This window comes from Pelobates fuscus, chromosome 5 (genome assembly GCF_036172605.1).
Source record: "Pelobates fuscus isolate aPelFus1 chromosome 5, aPelFus1.pri, whole genome shotgun sequence".
Classification (NCBI taxonomy): Eukaryota; Metazoa; Chordata; class Amphibia; order Anura; family Pelobatidae; genus Pelobates; species Pelobates fuscus.
The window spans coordinates 216,688,876-216,707,270 of record NC_086321.1 but is presented as its reverse complement, the minus strand read 5'-3'; the positions used below and the strand labels follow the sequence as shown (position 1 = coordinate 216,707,270).

The 18,395-nt window shown below is 41.7% G+C and overlaps 1 protein-coding gene across 3 annotated transcripts in view; it reads right to left on the bottom strand.

The window, feature by feature from the left end:
* Positions 1–4,772, bottom strand: part of NMRK1 (nicotinamide riboside kinase 1) — a 51,789-nt gene extending 47,017 nt beyond the window's left edge. For all 3 annotated transcript variants that reach the window (XM_063457195.1, XM_063457193.1, XM_063457194.1), the window contains exons 1-2: positions 4,699–4,772; positions 4,420–4,536 (exon numbers count right to left, since the gene is read on the bottom strand). The gene's annotated coding sequence lies outside the window, so the exon portion shown is untranslated. The remainder of the gene's footprint in view (positions 1–4,419; positions 4,537–4,698) is intronic.
* Positions 4,773–18,395: the final 13,623 nt, after the last annotated feature.

The window sequence follows — 18,395 nt, the reverse complement described above, 5'->3', positions numbered from 1 at the left end:
CCTGATGACTCAGTGGATAAATGGAGACCATACATCCACTGACAGCTGGCAAACTGACAGACACATTTCCTCTGGTGCCGTGTGAATTTGCAGGCTGGAATATGTCACATGCCTCCTCGTTGTGGTTTCCAAAGCATCTTGTGCAAAGCTTCAATTTTAAGTGATTACTTGGAGATTATTGGTTGCTCTCTGCCACAATGCCACTCACAAGGTGTAACTAGAAATCTCAGGGGCCCTGTGCAAGAATCTGTTATGGGCCACCAATCCGATAAGGAGGACAGATGGCCAAATCCTCTGATGCTTTGCCAGCTGTGGATCTGCTATTTACTTATTATTGCAAAGTTCTATTCTGTGAATGCAGGCATGCTTTTGTATAAAGTAGACTTGTGTGAATGTTTGTGTACTTGTGTATAATACTGATGTTTGAAAGCAGAGGTCTGTTTGTGTGTAGTGTTTATATTTAAGTGAAGGGGTGTGTAGTGTTGGTGTATGAATGCAGGGGTGTGTTTGTCTTGATACTGGCATGTGAATGCACTGGGGTGTTTGTGTGTAGTGTTAACATTTGAATGCATAACTTTTGTGTACAGTGTTGGCATTTGAATGCAGGGGTGTTTTTATGTGTAATATTGTGTGTAATTGGTGATGAAATGTGTGTCCACAAATACAAATGCACTGCCACACAACATATAGGGTCACATTGCCATACACAGAGACACTCATACACTGCCACACAGATGACCAACGACACATATACACACAGATTCAGTCTGAGAGATACACACACAGATTGACACACATACACAGTTAAATTGACTAACATACAAGCACAGATTCACACACACAGATCTACAAACACTGACACACATGTACAGATACATACACTGGCACACACACAAACACTGACACAAATGCACAAATGTACACATGCATACACTGACACACATGCACAGATACATACACTCAGAACTGTCTTTCCACATTAGCATGCTGGGCACTTGCCTCGGGGCCCCACATCATTCCCATCTGCCGAGGCCGACAGAGGAGATCCTTTAATCAGCATTCTGCTTGCAGGAGGAGTGAAGACTGCCTGCATCCATAGGAGTGAGCTGCAGGTTGAAGATCCCCTATACTCCTCCCCATCGGACCACCAGGGATTGCAGTTTACCCCCCTACTTCAAAGATAAGAAGAAGGATGGTGGGGACATGAAGCTTTTATTTTATTTTTAAATAAAAATAACAAAAAACAAATATCCTTTATCCCTATGTACCCCTACACACACATTGCACCCCACACAAACACTGATTTCACCTCTCACACACACGCATTGCACCCCCCACAGACAGCACTCCTCACACACACACAGCACCTGTCAAATACACACAGCACCCCTGACACACACACTGCATCCCTCGGACACAGCACACCACCCCCCACACTGAACACCTCACACTGAACACCTCACACACTGCACCCCTCACACATATACACACATAGCACCCCCACAAACACACACACATAGCACCCCTCACACACACACTGCACCCCTCACACACATACACACACAGCACCCCTCACACACACTACACCCCTCATACACACTGCACCACCACTCACACAGCGCACCCCTAACATACACACACAGTATCCCTCACACACACTACACCCCTCATACACACTGCACCACCACTCACACAGCGCACCCCTAACATACACACACAGCACCCCTCACACACACTACACCCCTCATACACACTGCACCACCACTCACACAGCGCACCCCTAACATACACACACAGTATCCCTCACACACATACTCAATCCCTCACATACAGACAGAGCACCCCTCACACACACACTGCACCCCTCATACACACACCCACTGCACTTCCCTCACACACCACACTGCACCCCTCACACACACCGCACTCCGCACACACACTGCACCCCTCATTGTGTGTATTCAACAGTCTGTGTGTTTGTGTTCTGCAGTCTGTGTGTGTGTGTGTACTCAGCAGTTTCTGTGTGTGTGTGTATTCAGCAGTCTTTGTGTATGTATTAATCAGTATGTGTGTGCATTCAGCAGCCTGTGTGTGTATTCAGCAGTCCATATGTGTGTATATTCAGCAGTCTGTGTGTATGTATTGTATGAATGTATTGCATTCAAGGTACAAATGGTATTCAAGGTTCAAGATACTAATAAAAATAAGCTTAGTTAAAGATTAATTTTAGCAATAATTTAAATTTGTATTCCTGTGTGTGGTTGTGTAGGCAGGGCCCCAGTGCAGTGCTTTGCCCAGGGCCCATTATGCTGTTAAGATGGCACTGCATACACTGAAACACAAACCATGCCACACATGCACAGATACATACACCCATAAACACAAGCATTAATACAAATTCACAGATGCATACACTGACACACATGTACAGATGCATACACTGACACACATGCACAGATGCATACACTGTGTCAGCCTTTTAAAATATGCAGTATACAAAGTATAATCATATATACGTTTATATGTATGAGAGAGTGGGGCATGCCCAAATGTACGGTAGAGTGTAGACATGTATGTAGCTATGATTGGGATGGAACCTGTGTTGTGTATAGTAAGGGACTGCTGAAGAAATAGGGGGTAAGGACATATACACTGGAATATGTTGGCACATTATAATACAATAAATCTAATAATATGTCATTTTACTACGGGCTGGTGTTGATATGTAAGCTGTGCTAAAGGTACCATTTATATTAAAGGGAAACTCCAGTGCCAGAAAAACGATCCGTTTTTCTGGCACTGGAGGGTCCCTCTCCCTCCCACCCACCAATCCCCGGTTACTGAAGGGGTGAAAACCCCTTCAGTCACTTACCTGAGGCAGCGGCGATGTCCCTCGCCGCTGTCTCCTCCTCCGCGAGACTCCTCCTTGTGATTGCGTCGGCCGGTGGGCGAGACTGATCTCGCCCACCGGCCGAGGAGACCTAATGTGCATGCGTGAAAATGCTGCGCATGCGCATTAAGTCTCCCCATAGGAAAGCATTGAAAAATCATTTCAATGCTTTCCTATGGGGTTTTGAGCGACGCTGGAGGTCCTCACACAGCGTGAGGACGTCCAGCGACGCTCTAGCACAGGTTTCCTGTGCTAGAAACTAGGAAGTGACCTCTAGTGGCTGTCTAGTAGACAGCCACTAGAGGTGGAGTTAACCCTGCAATGTAATTATTGCAGTTTATGAAAAACTGCAATAATTACACTTGCAGGGTTAAGGGTAGTGGGAGTTGGCACCCAGACCACTCCAATGAGCAGAAGTGGTCTGGGTGCCTGGAGTGTCCCTTTAAGGAACTAGTGTAGATAGCATAAATTGTACAACCCCCTACCTCAGCATAAATAAGGGTCACGGACAGGCATCATTAATGCAGAAGTGGTTAAAAAAAAACCTTGTGTCACTTACCTCAATCCAGCACCGGTGTCCGTCTTCACTCCTCACCGGCGGGGGAGACCTAATGCACGAAACCCTATTGAAAAGAATTGTATAATGTTTTCCTATGGGGTTTTGGGTGACGTTGAATGTCCCCATGCTTAGCGTGAGGACATCCAGCATCAGTTAGGCAACCAAAAGTTGCCCGGAAGTCCTTCTAGTGGCTTTCTGGTAGACAGACAGTAGAGGTGGAGTTAACCCACCAAGCTAATTATTGCAGTTTCTTAAAAACTGCTAAAATTTGCTTTGCAGGGTTAAGGGACCTAATAGACTGAACCCAGAGCACTTCAATGAGCTGAAGTGGTCTGGGTGCCTATAGTGTCCCTTTAAATTCAGAGAAAAAAATAGTTACTACTATATGAATAAAAATAACTTAATCTGAAATTACAAAAAAAGAAATGTATAATAATTATAAAGCAAATTTGACATTGCATGCTACATTGTATAATATGAAGTATGAGGTAATAAAGGTTAATTTACTAAACAATTAATCCGTAAGATCCCCTGGATGTTGGGCAAAAAGTACTTAGAAACCAGAGTAACCTGAATGTACCTTTCCTGGTTAAACTCTTTGTCATTATTATCATGTTGAAATGCCAACTGAACTGCAAAATTTAGGGCAACAATTTAAATTGGGTAATTTTAGTATTTGGCTACTTTGGCTTACATTTTGTAATCTTCTGTGTCAATTTAGAACACTTCAATGTTTAGTGAACAATCCCCAATAGAATATAACTATAATAGTTAATTGAGGCTGCTTTCATAAACTCAGTCCTGTGAGGAATATTTTTTTTTTAGATACAATGCTATCATCTGATACATTTACTGAACATTAAATATCATAATCAGTAAATCAATTGCATAGACACTGAGCGCAGCTAATATAGTATTCCTTGCACAAACTATCACATTGACATACACACACATTTAAGCTATTGTTTACCTTTTGTGTTTGTCTCAGAGCACCAGCCTCTTCAGTCAGCTGAGTGTTAGAGGGCGGGGAAAAATGGACAGAATGTGGGACATTGTAGTCATGTGGTATTTCTTCCTCTGTAAAATGCTGAATGTGTATAAATGCAGTGTGTTTAGAAGTCTTATAATGGTTTACAGTTAAAAAAAAAAAATAGTAACCATGTTAAACCTTTTAAAGCCAAAATCATATGTACACATTACACTTATTAGTTCATTTGTCTTTCAAAACGAAGTGCATAGCCTCACTTACCTTCATATATCCTCTGTTAATGAGTACCAGCTTTAAGAGGAAATTTCCAAGATCAAACCATTCCTACTGTTAGCACGGGGGAGGAGTGAACAGTATATCCAAATCCTTCTTATTGCTCTTAGTAGTACAGTATCATTACAGGATTTACTATAAACCCTTTGAATTTTGTATTTTAGAAATATACTGTATATGAGGAAAAATACATATTTTTGCACTTATATTAACTATGCAGCCCCTGTGTGAAATATTGGAGGGTAAAGGGTATACTATCTAAGGATTATTGTTCCCCCAATATTTCTATAAACAATGAACAAATAATAATAAAAAAAAAAGATTGGAAAAAATAGTGTACATAATTAAATTGTATGTTTGTTTGAACAACAATATATAGATTACATTTCTGGGGGTAGGGGGTGGGGGAGGATGTTGTCTGTGCTTCTTTAGACGAAGAAAGAGTCTGGGTTATTTGCATAGTTTGCAAAGACCTCTGATAGTGACATTGCTACTGGGGATTCAGTGGCCATTGGAGGCAGTGTAAGTGTTATATATATAGTGTTATAAAATATACGAGATCCAGCGCACTCATTCATCCACTAAACAGTAATTTCAAAGCTCACAGATTTTACCTCGCCTAGGCAAGAATAATGGGGGTTTAGTTGCATAATATGATCATACATTGCATAAGCCTGCCACAACGTCAATGTACCCCATTTTTGGCAGGTCCTACTCTAACAACCTAATTTCTGCTCTTATGAGATTAACCCACTTACTTGGTGAAACATTTTTATGATACAGTAAATACAGTAAAAAGTTAAATAGGGCCCTGATATGAGGCACCTGCGCCAGGCAGGGGTGCAAAACCAAGGAGTAGGTCTGGACTCGAAAATATATATATATATGAAAACAAGGGGCTGCACTTACCTGAACATGCATAAATGGGGTGTCGGTGGGCCCAACTCATACAATTCACAAAATCTAGCATACTCACTTATCCACTAAACAGTAACTTCAAAGCTTACAATTTTATTAGTTCTATTTTTTTATTTTTATTTTTTAAACACCTAGTCTATGATCATATATTATATTGGGTCATGCAACAGGACAATGATCCCAAGTACACCAGCAAATCTACAACAGAATGGCTGAAAAGAAAATAATCAAAATGTTGCAATGGTCCAGTTGAAGTCCAGACATCAACCTGATTGAAATGCTTTAGCAGGACCTTCAAAGAGCACTGCATAAACAAATGCTAGCAAACCTCAATCAACTGAAGCAACGTTGTAAAAAAAGAGTGGGCCAAGATTTTTCCACAATGAGGTGAGAGCCTGATAAAGTCCTACAGAAAAACGTTACTTCAAGTTATTTTTCCTCATGGTGGTTTTTCAAGTTATTGAATCATAAGGTGTACTTAGTTTTTCACATATGGCTTCTCCACGTTGGCTTTATTTGGGTTAAATAAATCATGTCACGGTGTAATGTGTCATGAGTTATTGCTCATCTGAGGTAGTATTTACCAAATTTTAAGACCTGCTAAGGAACAGATGATGTTATTTTGTCCTGATATGTAAAACCATATAAAATGGTGTACTTTATTTTCCCCACAACTGTATATATATATATATTATTATTTATCCGTAATTCCTTTCATTTCCTTTTTTGTCAGTATTGCTTTTTTACATTTTATTATGTTTGTTCTTTAATTCATATATCCCCTTTATCTATTTCCTATGCTAGAAAAAACACAATATACCTAAGAGCACAAATAGAGAAAGAAAAAAATCATAGGGTAATGACATTAGCCATAATAAACCCCAAAGGTTGCACTCACAAATTGGTAGAAAAATCAGGCTCATCAATAGTGTGTAGAATCCCACAGGTCCAATATTGTTCAGATATCCAGCAATACATGTAGGAAGATATAAATACAGCTCTAGATATAATACAGCTCTGTATTCCCTGGTTCCAATCTGTATGGTATGGAGTATAGGGATCCTTACAGGTGATGTAGGCAAAAAGCAGCAAATATTTAAAGCAATAATAATAATAAAAATACTCTACGTGTTTCGTCTAGTCCTCTAGACCTCATCAGGAGTAAAAAAGATGAGTAATACACAAAATAAAATGCTGTACCATCTAGGGGAGTTTTTAACGTGAGCAATAAAGAACTAAATATACACCATAAGATGGTTCTGAATAAAGGACTTAAGTTTGCACCGAGTAAAAATTTCAATCACTTTGATATGTATATAGACCAAAACAGATTTAAAATAAATCCCATAGAAAGACAGGAGATGGATAGCCGTTTTAAATAAAAACAGAGCTCAAAAATAAATCATCTTTTTATCCAAAACAGATGATTTCGGATAAAATGGTATCTTTTGAGACCATGGTAATTGCAGAAATAAACAAGAGAACTCCTAAAAAAAAATTTTTTTTGTAATTTAACTGCATTAGAAAGAAGCTTTAAAAGACTTAAGAAGTGACCCTGATCTCATTTTAAAACCTGCAGATAGGGGGGAGGAATAGTTTTAATGTCTATTAATTGTTATAATAACACAGAATCAGAAAGAATACTCCACGATACGAACACATAAAAATTTTTTACAAATTATCCCAGTGAGGAAATTAATAAACTATTCCTTCAATTTTTTTTAAAAAGGGTGTAGAAGTAGGCATTTTAGACAAAAACGGGTTTGAGTTTCTTAACATTAAGTATTAAATTCCTGTTTTTTTACTTTTTACCTAAAGTACATAAGGATGCTCTTAATCCTCCAGGAAGACCCATCATAGCAGGAATAGGTGCTATCTCAAGTAGATTATCACACTACATCGACGTGTTACTGCAACCACTAGTACTAAAAACAAGATCACATATTAAAGATACTATGTCATTTTTAAAACTTTTAGAAGGACAGAAATGGCAAAGTAATTTTACTTTAGTAACATGCAATGTGACAGCATTATACAGTAATATACCTCATGAATACCCTCATGAATACGGATGTAGAGCAGTGGAACATTTTTTAAATTCATCAACAGAATTTTTACCTCTTCAAGTTAATTATATTTTAGAAGGGATCAATTTAATTTTAAATAATATATTTTTTCTGGTTTAGGGAAGAGTTTTTTCTCCAGATCAATGGGACAACCATGGGGACCAAGTTCGCCCCCAGTTCGCCAACCTTTTCATGTCACACTGGGAGAGTCTTTTTGTATTTGAAGATCATGGCTGGGGGGGAACTTGGTTTCCTATGCAAATCCTTCGCAAATCCCTGGCACATTGCTTATTTTATCACCTTTGTCTTTGTCCAGTGTGTTAAAAGGTAGATTAACCAGCTCAGGCCCATATATCTTTCTTGTTATTTGTTTAATGGTGTTATTTCTCTACATGAATACCTTGGCCTTATCTCTGTAATTGTCACTCTTTGTTTTTCCTTAAATGACTTTAAATTAAATGTCCATAGTTGCATCTCCCCAATCCCTTAGCCCATCTAACCCTAATATATATCTTTCTTCCACAGTCTGATTTTAAACAGACCCAGCCCAGCAAACAACCAAGAGCTCCATCAGCTGTTCCACTGCCATTTGCAACAGGCAGCCTTCTGGAAGACCAACATTTCATTATATTTCTACATACCCTGTTATTTTTATTGTGTGTGTTTTTATATTTAGTGATTATTATTTTATTTTATTATTTTCAATGTATAGATTTCCATGTCTTTGTAAATACAGCCAGTGCTAATCAAACTTTGCAAATCCCTGGCACATTGCTTATTGTATCACCTTTGTCTTTGTCCAGTATGTTAAAAGTTAGTTTAACTAGTTCAGGCCCATATATCTTTCTTGTTATTTGTTTAATGGTTTTATTTCTCTACATGAATACCTTGGTCTTATATCTGTAATTTTCACTCTTACCCTTTGTTTTTCCTTAAATAAAAGGCTTCTCTTTTGTGCACTGCAACATCCATAGCTTATTCCCTGAACTGGATGCACTGCAAGCCTGGTGTTCCCATTACAAACCAAAAATCATTGTGCTCTCGGAATCATGGTAAACAACTAAAACACCATATTCCGCCATTGCAATACAGGGTTATTCATGTTTTAGAAATGACAGAGCAAAGAGAGGAGGAGGCATTGTTATTTATGTTGACAATTCCATAAAGTATACCCCCTTACAAAACTTTAGCCCTCTTGCCACCTTATATTACCTTTCCGGCATAATTGAGATCCTGTGCAGTAAATCAATCATTGTTGCAGGAATCTACCGCCCACCTAGCTCCCTTGTGCATTTCCTATCTTACATAGCCCATCTCCTTAGTGAAATCATAGCTCAAACCCCAAAAAGTTAAATGTTGGTCTTTGGAGATTTTAATATTGATTGGCTCGCTGTTTAAGACTTTGCAGCTAACACAATTAATTTCCTCCCCAACGCGCATAAAAATTAAAAGCCATAACCATACCCTGTTCGATTGGATTCTCTCCACTTCGCTTGATAAAATCCAGGAGGCCGGTGTTCTCCCTAACAGTTTCAGTGATCACTGTTTAGTGTACTGCATGCGCAAAATAAAGGCTACTAAATCCTCTCCCAAGGTTAAAATCACCGGGTCCTTCAAAAAATGTAATCTTGAATCCTTTCTTAAATACATGAAGAACCTCCCATGGCACAGATTAAATATTATCCCAGATCTAGACTGTGCAGTTGAATTCTTTCAGCTGACCTCATCCAAATGGACCAATTTCGGGATTCATTGTGGTTAAAGCTCTATGAACGATCACTGTGCATCATAGGCGTGCGCACGGGGTGTGCCGGGTGTGCCTGGGCACACCCTAATACCTGCGGCACACCTATGTATTGAGACCAGCAGGGGAGATCTCAGGATCTCCCCTGTCGGCTCATGCAGAGCCGGCGCTATCTGAGCGCCGGCTCTGCTCTCAGCCTCCCTCCCCACCGACCCACATGCACGGAGGGAGGCAGGAGAGGACCCGGGGAGCTATTGCCGGCAGCGCTCAGATCTCGCGAGAGTGAACTCTAGCCCCGCAGGCTAGTGTTCACTCACCACTGGACCACCAGGGATGGCAGAAAGGATCCCCCCTCCCTACATAAGGTGAGAAGGGAGGGGGGATATTAACTGATCTGCCCCCACCTCCACTGGACCACCAGGGAAGGCAGCAAGGAACAAGAATCCCCCCTCCCTACATAAAGTAAGAAGGGAGGGGGGATATTAAGTAATGTACCCACACACATACAGCACCCACAGGCATACACAGCACCTACACACATACAGCACCCACAGACATACAGCACCCACAGACATACACAGCACCTACACACATACAGCACCCACACACATACACAGCACCAACACACAAAGAGCACCCACACACATACACAGCACCTACACACATAAAGCACCCACAGACATACACAGCACCTACACACATACATGTAGCGTTACTTACCTTATCCGGGGGCCGGCCGCGGTCCTCTCTTCAAGCCGCGCACGGTCCTGCGGCTGCATGAGCCGCGCGCGGCTCATCCGACTCTCCTAACAGGAAGACGGGCAGTGACCGCGAGATGCGGTCACGTGTCCCGCCTGCAGCTAAGAGCGTGCCGCGAGTCTCGGGCGCGCTCTTAAAGAGACAGTGGGAGCCTAAATTGCAAAAAGGCTCCCATTGGCTCCTGTCATGCCAATCACCCCATACACTTACCTTTTGGGGGTGTGGAAGTGACAGGAGCCAATCACATTAGTTTGAAGGCTACTTATACTTACCCTTTTCCCTTAGTTCCTTGCCCTATCGTGGTTTCTGCTACAGTTCCCTTTAGAGCTTGTTGTGTTCAGTTGTGTTTCTCCGTATTTGACCTTGGCTTTGTATTCTGACTTCGTTTTCGCTTTATCCTTGTCTGTTCTGTTTGCCGGCTTGCTGATTCCTGTGTACCAGACCCCGGCTAGTTCTCGTTTACGCTGTCTCTTTGTGCCCTTGACCTCGGATCGTTCCTGACTCTGTACTTCTCCTATTACGTCGAGTCTGGCCACTCTAAGGTCCGGTAGACGTATCTCTCCTCTGTGCTGTCTTCTGTTTGGCTGGATCCTGCGTGTAGGGGTATATTCTCGTTACAATACAGCACCCACAGACATACACAGCACCTACACACATACACAGCACCCACACACATACAGCACCCACAGACATACACAGCACCTACACACATACAGCACCCACACACATACAGCACCCACACACATACACAGCACCAACACACATACAGCACCCACACACACACACATACAGCACCCACACACACAGCACCCTCACAAACAGCACCCACACAAACACACACAGCACCCTTACACACAGCACCCAAACAGCACCCTCACACACAGCACACAAACAGCACCCTCACACATACACAGCACACTAACAGTACCCTCACAAACACAAACAGGACCCTAACAAACACACACAGCACACTACCAGTACCCTCACACACAAACAGCACCCTCACACATAGTACATTAACAGCACCCTCACAAGCGCGCACACAAACACCCTCACCCACATAGCACAATACCAGCACCCTCACACACACATCACACTAACAGCACCCTCACACAACACACACACACACCAGTTTGTGTGTGTGTATATATGTGTATATATATATATGTATATATATACGCGGCGTGTGCTTGCGCTTTAGGGTGCACACCCTAATACAATAGGCTGCGCATGCCTATGCTGTGCATATAGACAATGGCGAAATATATGCACAAAACAAACAAAATTGGCCAAGGCCCAATATTTCTGTGAAAATCTGAACAATAACCTATCAAACCCTAGAAAGTTTTGGGAAGTCATAAATAAATTACAAACTCCACCCAATCCACTCCCAACCCTCCACTGTCAAAGTGGATAACCAAACCCTGCAACTTCCCTTAGATGTAGCAAATGCCTTTAACAATTATTTTGTTGGATGCTCCACTACCCTGATTGCCAAGCTAATAAATGACACGCATCCTGAAACTACAAATGTGGATCAGGCCCCACTAAATTTGCCTCCTGTCTTTAATAAAACTGTGACTTAACGTCACTAAAATAGAGCAAAAAAAAAAATGAAGAAAAAAGAACCAATGTTTAGCAATTATTTGCACTAAATAAAATAAGTACCTTGGAGATCTATGAAAAAAATGGGGGATAACCCCTAAATAGTGAGTTAAAATAGGAAAAACAAAAACGAAATCAAATAAATCTCCAAAAAGTGCCTATTAGTGTGAGAACAGAGAATAACTAAAACGTAACTGTTATAATAATGTATAAAATATGAAAGATTATGAAAAATGTATAAAAATAAATGAATGTATACAAGATGCTTACCACTATTGTTGGGCAGTATGGTGCTGGTTCCACATTAATACCTAATAGATAATTAGTACCTAAAGTGGAACATAATACATAGAAGCATACAAAGAGTGTGAAAGATAGGTATCAGATACTCTAATTGCATATATCTGCAATCATAAAGGTCTGTACAAACTACTAGATAATAACATCTGTACAGTGGAGAGAGGTGGGATAGAGAGAGAGAAAGTAGAAGTAGCCCTAATCTAGAGAAAGAGTCAGGCTAATGTGCCTACAAGGGCACCCCTTACCCAAAATACTATTCTCTCACTAGTAGCCCCCCATGCCCAATAAGTGGAGAGACTATAACATATGAAAATAGTATCATTAGTAGTTAACAGCTGGAGTCACATGCAGTAATATGAATAGTGGAACAACTTTTGCACATCCACATAATGGTAAAATAATGACATCAGATGCACTACAGATCATGTAGGTTATATGATAACTTATCCGTGTGGACTTTCATATGTGGGAAAAACTGACTTAATCGTAAAGGACCACTATAGTGCCTGGAAAACAAACTTGTTTTCCTGGCACTATAGGGTCTTTAGATCCCCCCACCCTCAGTCCTTTAAGAGATCGAATCAGGGGACATCGGTCAGGAATTACTACTGCCTTTAAAGACCAAAGCATGGGAAGACCCTGTGGCAAAACATTTCTTAGCAATACAACACCAATTACCGACACTGCACTTTATAGTGATTGATCATACCCCCCCATGGCCAGACTTAAGCCTTTGGGCGACCTGTACGAAAAATCTTCACAGTGCCCCCCCCCTTCCCCTCCTTCCCATACACCCTGTCACACACACACGCAGACAGCCACATGCAGACAGCCACACACACACAGACATAGAAACATAGAATGTGACGGCAGATAAGAACCATTCGACCCATCTAGTCTGTCCAGGCAGTCACACACACAGAGGCAGACATCCACACACAAACACACACACAGACAGCCACACACAAACACACACACACACAGGCAGACAGCCACACGCAGACAGCCACACACAAACACAGAGGCAGACGGACACAAACGCAAACAGCCACACACACACACACATTGGATAGTCACAAATACACAGGCAGACAGTCACACACACACACACACACACACACACACACACACAGGCAGACACAGGCAGACAGTCATACACACAGACACAGTCATACACACAGACAGTCACAGACACAGGCAGACAATCATAAACACAGACAGTGTTTTTTTACTTTTTTTTTTACACACTACTCTTAGGTCTGCCATCTGACTGGTATTTTACCAGCACAGACGGTATTTGAGGCTGCCTGGCCGTGCCGGTATTGCAGAAATACTGGCAATACAAATGCAGATATTTATTATCAGTATAAACAGAGATTACGCTGTAATACCAGCACCAGCCAGTAGAGGTCACTGTCACTTTGGAGAGAGGCAGGGATAAGAAGTTACAGCATATCCCTCCCTGCCTCTCTCTACTCACTAATTCGCGGGGGAGCAGCTACAGAGCACAGAGAGCCTAGACAGCAGCTCCCAGCCTGCAGAGACAGCCTACAGCTCAGGGAAGTGAGGGGAAAGGCAGCAGGGAGACATGGGGACATTGAGGCACTAAGGGACACATGGGGACACTGAGACACTAGGGGACACTGGGAGACCTGGGGACACTGGGAAACATGGGAATGCTGAGACACATGGGGATGCTGTGAGACATAGGGACATTGGGATACACATTGGGATGCGGAGACACTAGGGACACAGTGTCCCCATGTCTCCCAGCCAGTGTCCCTAGTGTCTCTGTGTCTCCATGGCTCCCAGTGTCCCCTAGTCTCACAGTGTCTGTGTCCCTAGTGTCTCAGTGTCCCCATGTATCCCAGTGTCCCTAAATGTCTGTGTCCCCATGTCTCCCAGTGTCTACATGTCCCCCAGCCAGTTTCCCTAGTGTCTCAGTGTCCCCATGGCTCCCAGTGTCCCTATGTCTCCCAGCCAGTGTCCCTAGTATCTGTGTCCCCATGTCTCTCAGTGTCCCCATGTCTCTCAGTGTCTCTAGTGTCCCCATGTCTCCCAGTGTCCCCAAATGTCTGTGTCCCCATGCCTCCCAGCCAGTGTCCCTAGTGTCTGAGTATCCCCATGTCTCCAGTGTCCCCTAGTCTCCCAATGTCGGTGTTATTGTTAGGAGCAGGTTTGAAGGTAAATCTGGAGCCAGGAACTGAAGTTTCTTTTGTATTTCTTCCTTTGTTAACGGCTCTCGTTTCCTACTTTTCCTGGAAGGTAAGACAGCCTCAGTCTTTTTCTCAGGTGATATGCAGGAGCTTGATTGCAGTAAGAAATAAATTGTTTTGCATAGTTCCAAGAGACTTTCAGTAATGATTGTTAGAACATTGGTTAACCCTGTAGTCTCCGGTTTAAGGTCTTTACATTGAAGTTAATGTTCTTATTGAAAGACTTCATATCCTGGCTCCTGCGAACCTGCTTCAGACTTACCTTCAAACCTGCTCCTAACAATAACCTGCTCCACCCTTACCTATACTTCAAACCAGCCTGCCTCTGTAACCAGCCTTCCACTGTTACCACCCTGCCTTTGTTACCTGGAAATTACAGACATTCATTATTATGTGCAAGTAACCTGTGGCATATTGCCTAAAGTCTGTTTTCATTCAAGTTTCATAATGTCTAAAAACACTAATAAAGTACCTAAAGTCAACCCATAAGTCTCCTATCTGACCTGCACAAGATCATGCCAATATCTCCCAGCGTCTGTGTCCCCATGTCTCTTTGTCCCTAGTGTCTGTGTCCCTATTTCTCCCAGTGTCCCCAAATGTCCCAGTGTCCCCATGTCTCCCAGTGTCCCCATATCTGTATCCACAAGTGTCCCCAAGAGTCTCAGTGCCCCCATGTCTCCCAGTGTCCCCAAGTGTCTCAGTGTCACCGGGTCTCTCAGTGTCCCCATGTCTCACTGTGACACAGGACACACTGAGACATGGGGACAATGGGAGAAATGGGGACACTGAGACACTGGGAGACTAGGGGACTGGGCGACATTGACACTGTGATACATAGGGACACTGATGCCAGGCTGGCCTTCCAATTCTTTGGACAGACATGCCCCCTTTTTGGGCATGTTCGCCCCTTTTTGCAGTTCTGGTCATGTAATTTATGTCAGTTGCCCACCCTTTTACCCTGCCCATTGACTTCCTGCTTCACTGGACACTGCTGTTAGGGGGCATGGATTTACTTAATAAATGAAAGCATATTAGAAAGGGATTAGCATATAGTGTGTGTTTTCTCATAGCTTCACCCTATGAGTTTCCCTCCAATACCATCTCCATCAGATACACGACGCTTGAGAGGTATGACTGCTTTAATCTTTTTGGTCAATAAGATTCTGTTATTAGGCCCCATCATAATTGTCAGCACCAGGCCCACTGGGCTCTTAATATGGCCCTGCCACAGACACAGTCAGACAATCCCACATAGTTAGCTCTGTTCCTTGTGGAGGCAGACAGGCAGTGCAGCTCCTTCCCCTGCAGCAGTTACATGGCACTTTTAGCCCCGCCCCCGCTGCAATTTTTTTTTTAATCCTGTGTCGGGAGCTGTGTCGGCCGCAGGGCACCCCCTGCTTCATGGCGCCCTGGGAGCCACACAGCTCGCACACCCGTAAGGCCGGCCCTGATACCCCCCCCCACCTCATGGGGGTGATAGATCAAAAATATTATTACAGCGAGAAGCCTATTGGATACATCACCTGGAAACGGTGTCTCTTAAGGGACTGAATGAAAATATAGTGTTGTCTGTGTTCCTTTAACTGGTGATAGATAATGTATGGCAATTCTTTTGGTTGAATACTACTTTTTATGGACATATATAATTGCATTACCAAGACTGTGTAGATATGTTAAAACCAGTTATATGTATAGAACTGATCGGGTTTATTTACTTTCTGGGCATAGTATAGATATTAGAGATCTATATAAGACCCCCCACAAGTACATTTAATAGGTGCCACAGGAGTTATACGCGGTAAGTTATCTGCTAAATAAGAATAACTTATCTCATCAATAATAATAATAATTTAAGGTTGGTATTTAATAGATGTTTGCACTCCATGTGGAACACTGGCACAAGTGGATAATTAGGGTGTATAAACTATAATATGGTCTTTCCATTTATCTTTATTTTTGTTTCTTATCCTTTGTTTCTGTGTATGTCTAATTGATACGTATATATTAACGTACAATTAATATTTCTGTATTTGTCCGAATATAGTTGTAACAATTATTATTGATATAATATATATAGTATGTTTTATGATACGTGGTTCGTGTCCACTGTCTTTAAGGGGTGACTGTCTGATCTAATTTCCTGGAGCTCTAACCATTTCTATTCTCTTTCCAGTATTTCATATTCACACGTAGTGTGTTTGTTTTCCCTCAGGATCACTTGTTTTTTTTATTTTCACTATTATCACTGTGTCCACATTGTTTCACCTATATCCTCTTTCTTCTTTCCTTTTCACTGATATTTTTACATCCCGTTCTTTGGACAGTCCAATGATTGATTTATACCTCCATGTCCTACCGGTGGTGGTTCATATATGTCGTTGTATTACCTAGCAAACTTGGTCATCTCGGATGGCATTGTATCTTAGTATAACTTAGTAACCACGCACGCAAGATGCACGTCACACTCTCTCACTTCTGGGTGAAATCAGTCAGTGGGCTGTCATAGCAGTTGGTAAGTGTATTGGGGTGAGTTTATAATTCATGTTATTGTCACTAGCACTGTGATCTTGAAAAAGACTCGAATTGGGTCGAAAAGGTTGATTTTTTTGTAGACAGCAATTATGGATATTTAGTTGTATTGAAACACTAAAACTCTCTTTATGAAGACCTGTGAGTGCAGCCTATTTTTTTTATTATATTATTAACGTGGTGCCAGTACCAGGCTACGTTGTCTCACTTATGGTAATAATAAAAAAAAAATGATATATATATATATATATATATATATATATTTCAGAATGTCTCAAGTTCCAGAACTACCAGAAGAACTGTCCCTTCCTAACACCCCTGCATATTCCTGTGAGTGCAGCCTATTTTTTTTATTATATTATTAACGTGGTGATTGCACCCAGGCAAGTAATAACTTTTTACTTTGGGAAGGTGGAGAGCCGAGCTAGCTGTGGAATTATATATATTTAAGGCTGGGCCTGTAGTTGTGCTTAGGTCCCCTTTATAAGGGCTGCCACTCCTCTCCCACTTTACCGTTGTTGGTCTGGCGAGTTGAGAGAGTACATCCGGTCAAGTCGCCATTTTGCTGTCTCTTACCTGTTTCCTAGTGGTCCTGATTCCTGGCTCCTGTTTCTGTTTCTCACCAAACACTACAAGCCTGCTGCGACCTCCGGCTTGCTCGGAGACTGGTCTCAGTATGGCTTGTTGTCAACCATAAGTCAGACCCTTACCGTCGGGACCCGGTCGCACTTGTTCAGCGTCATCACAGTTTGGATCTATTCCTATTCTTGTCATTTCATATGGTTTTTCGAATGCTTTTGGCACTGTTCGCATTATCGCATGTACGAATTAGTTTGCTTCTATGTGGTAGGGGCTTTTAGTTATTTTCAACTGCACGAACACAAGCCTTGTTCGGCTCCTTTCACTATGTTTGCATGCTTAATCGTTTACCATTCGTATAATTCATACAAACCCTCTTGTAATTTGTATTGGAAAGAGGAGTACAACTAGGTAAAGACATAGACTGTTTGCACAATTCTTCCCCATTGACTGTTATTACTAATTCCACTCTTACACGAATTAAGACGAATTGTATGTATATCTGTAACTTTTGATTCCTGGTGCCCCCTACTGGTTACGAATGATATATTATATATTTGCACATGATTATTTCTATTTTGATATAGAGTTGTTATTTCTGGTATATCACCCTGCCATTTGGTTAACATCGTACGTCATTGTAATGTTCTACCCAGAGGTGCGTTTCGTTTGAGTATTCAAACTCCACTAAATTGTCATTTTAGGTTGGTAATTTGGTTAGAAATTTAGGTTTAGGCTTATTTAAATAATCCCTTGTTGTTTTTATGTTAATATCTCAAAATTTCTTTAGGTGTCATTTTCAGACCAGACTGTGTTTTTTTTTTACAAGGTTTCTTCCATTCGTGGCAGCATTTGCCAAATTCACTCCTCGCATCTAGGATTTGCAGTAGTTACTCTATTATTACTCGGGTCCAGGATCTGGCCCACACACTTATATATTTATATACTCAGATACTTTATTAAGTCTCA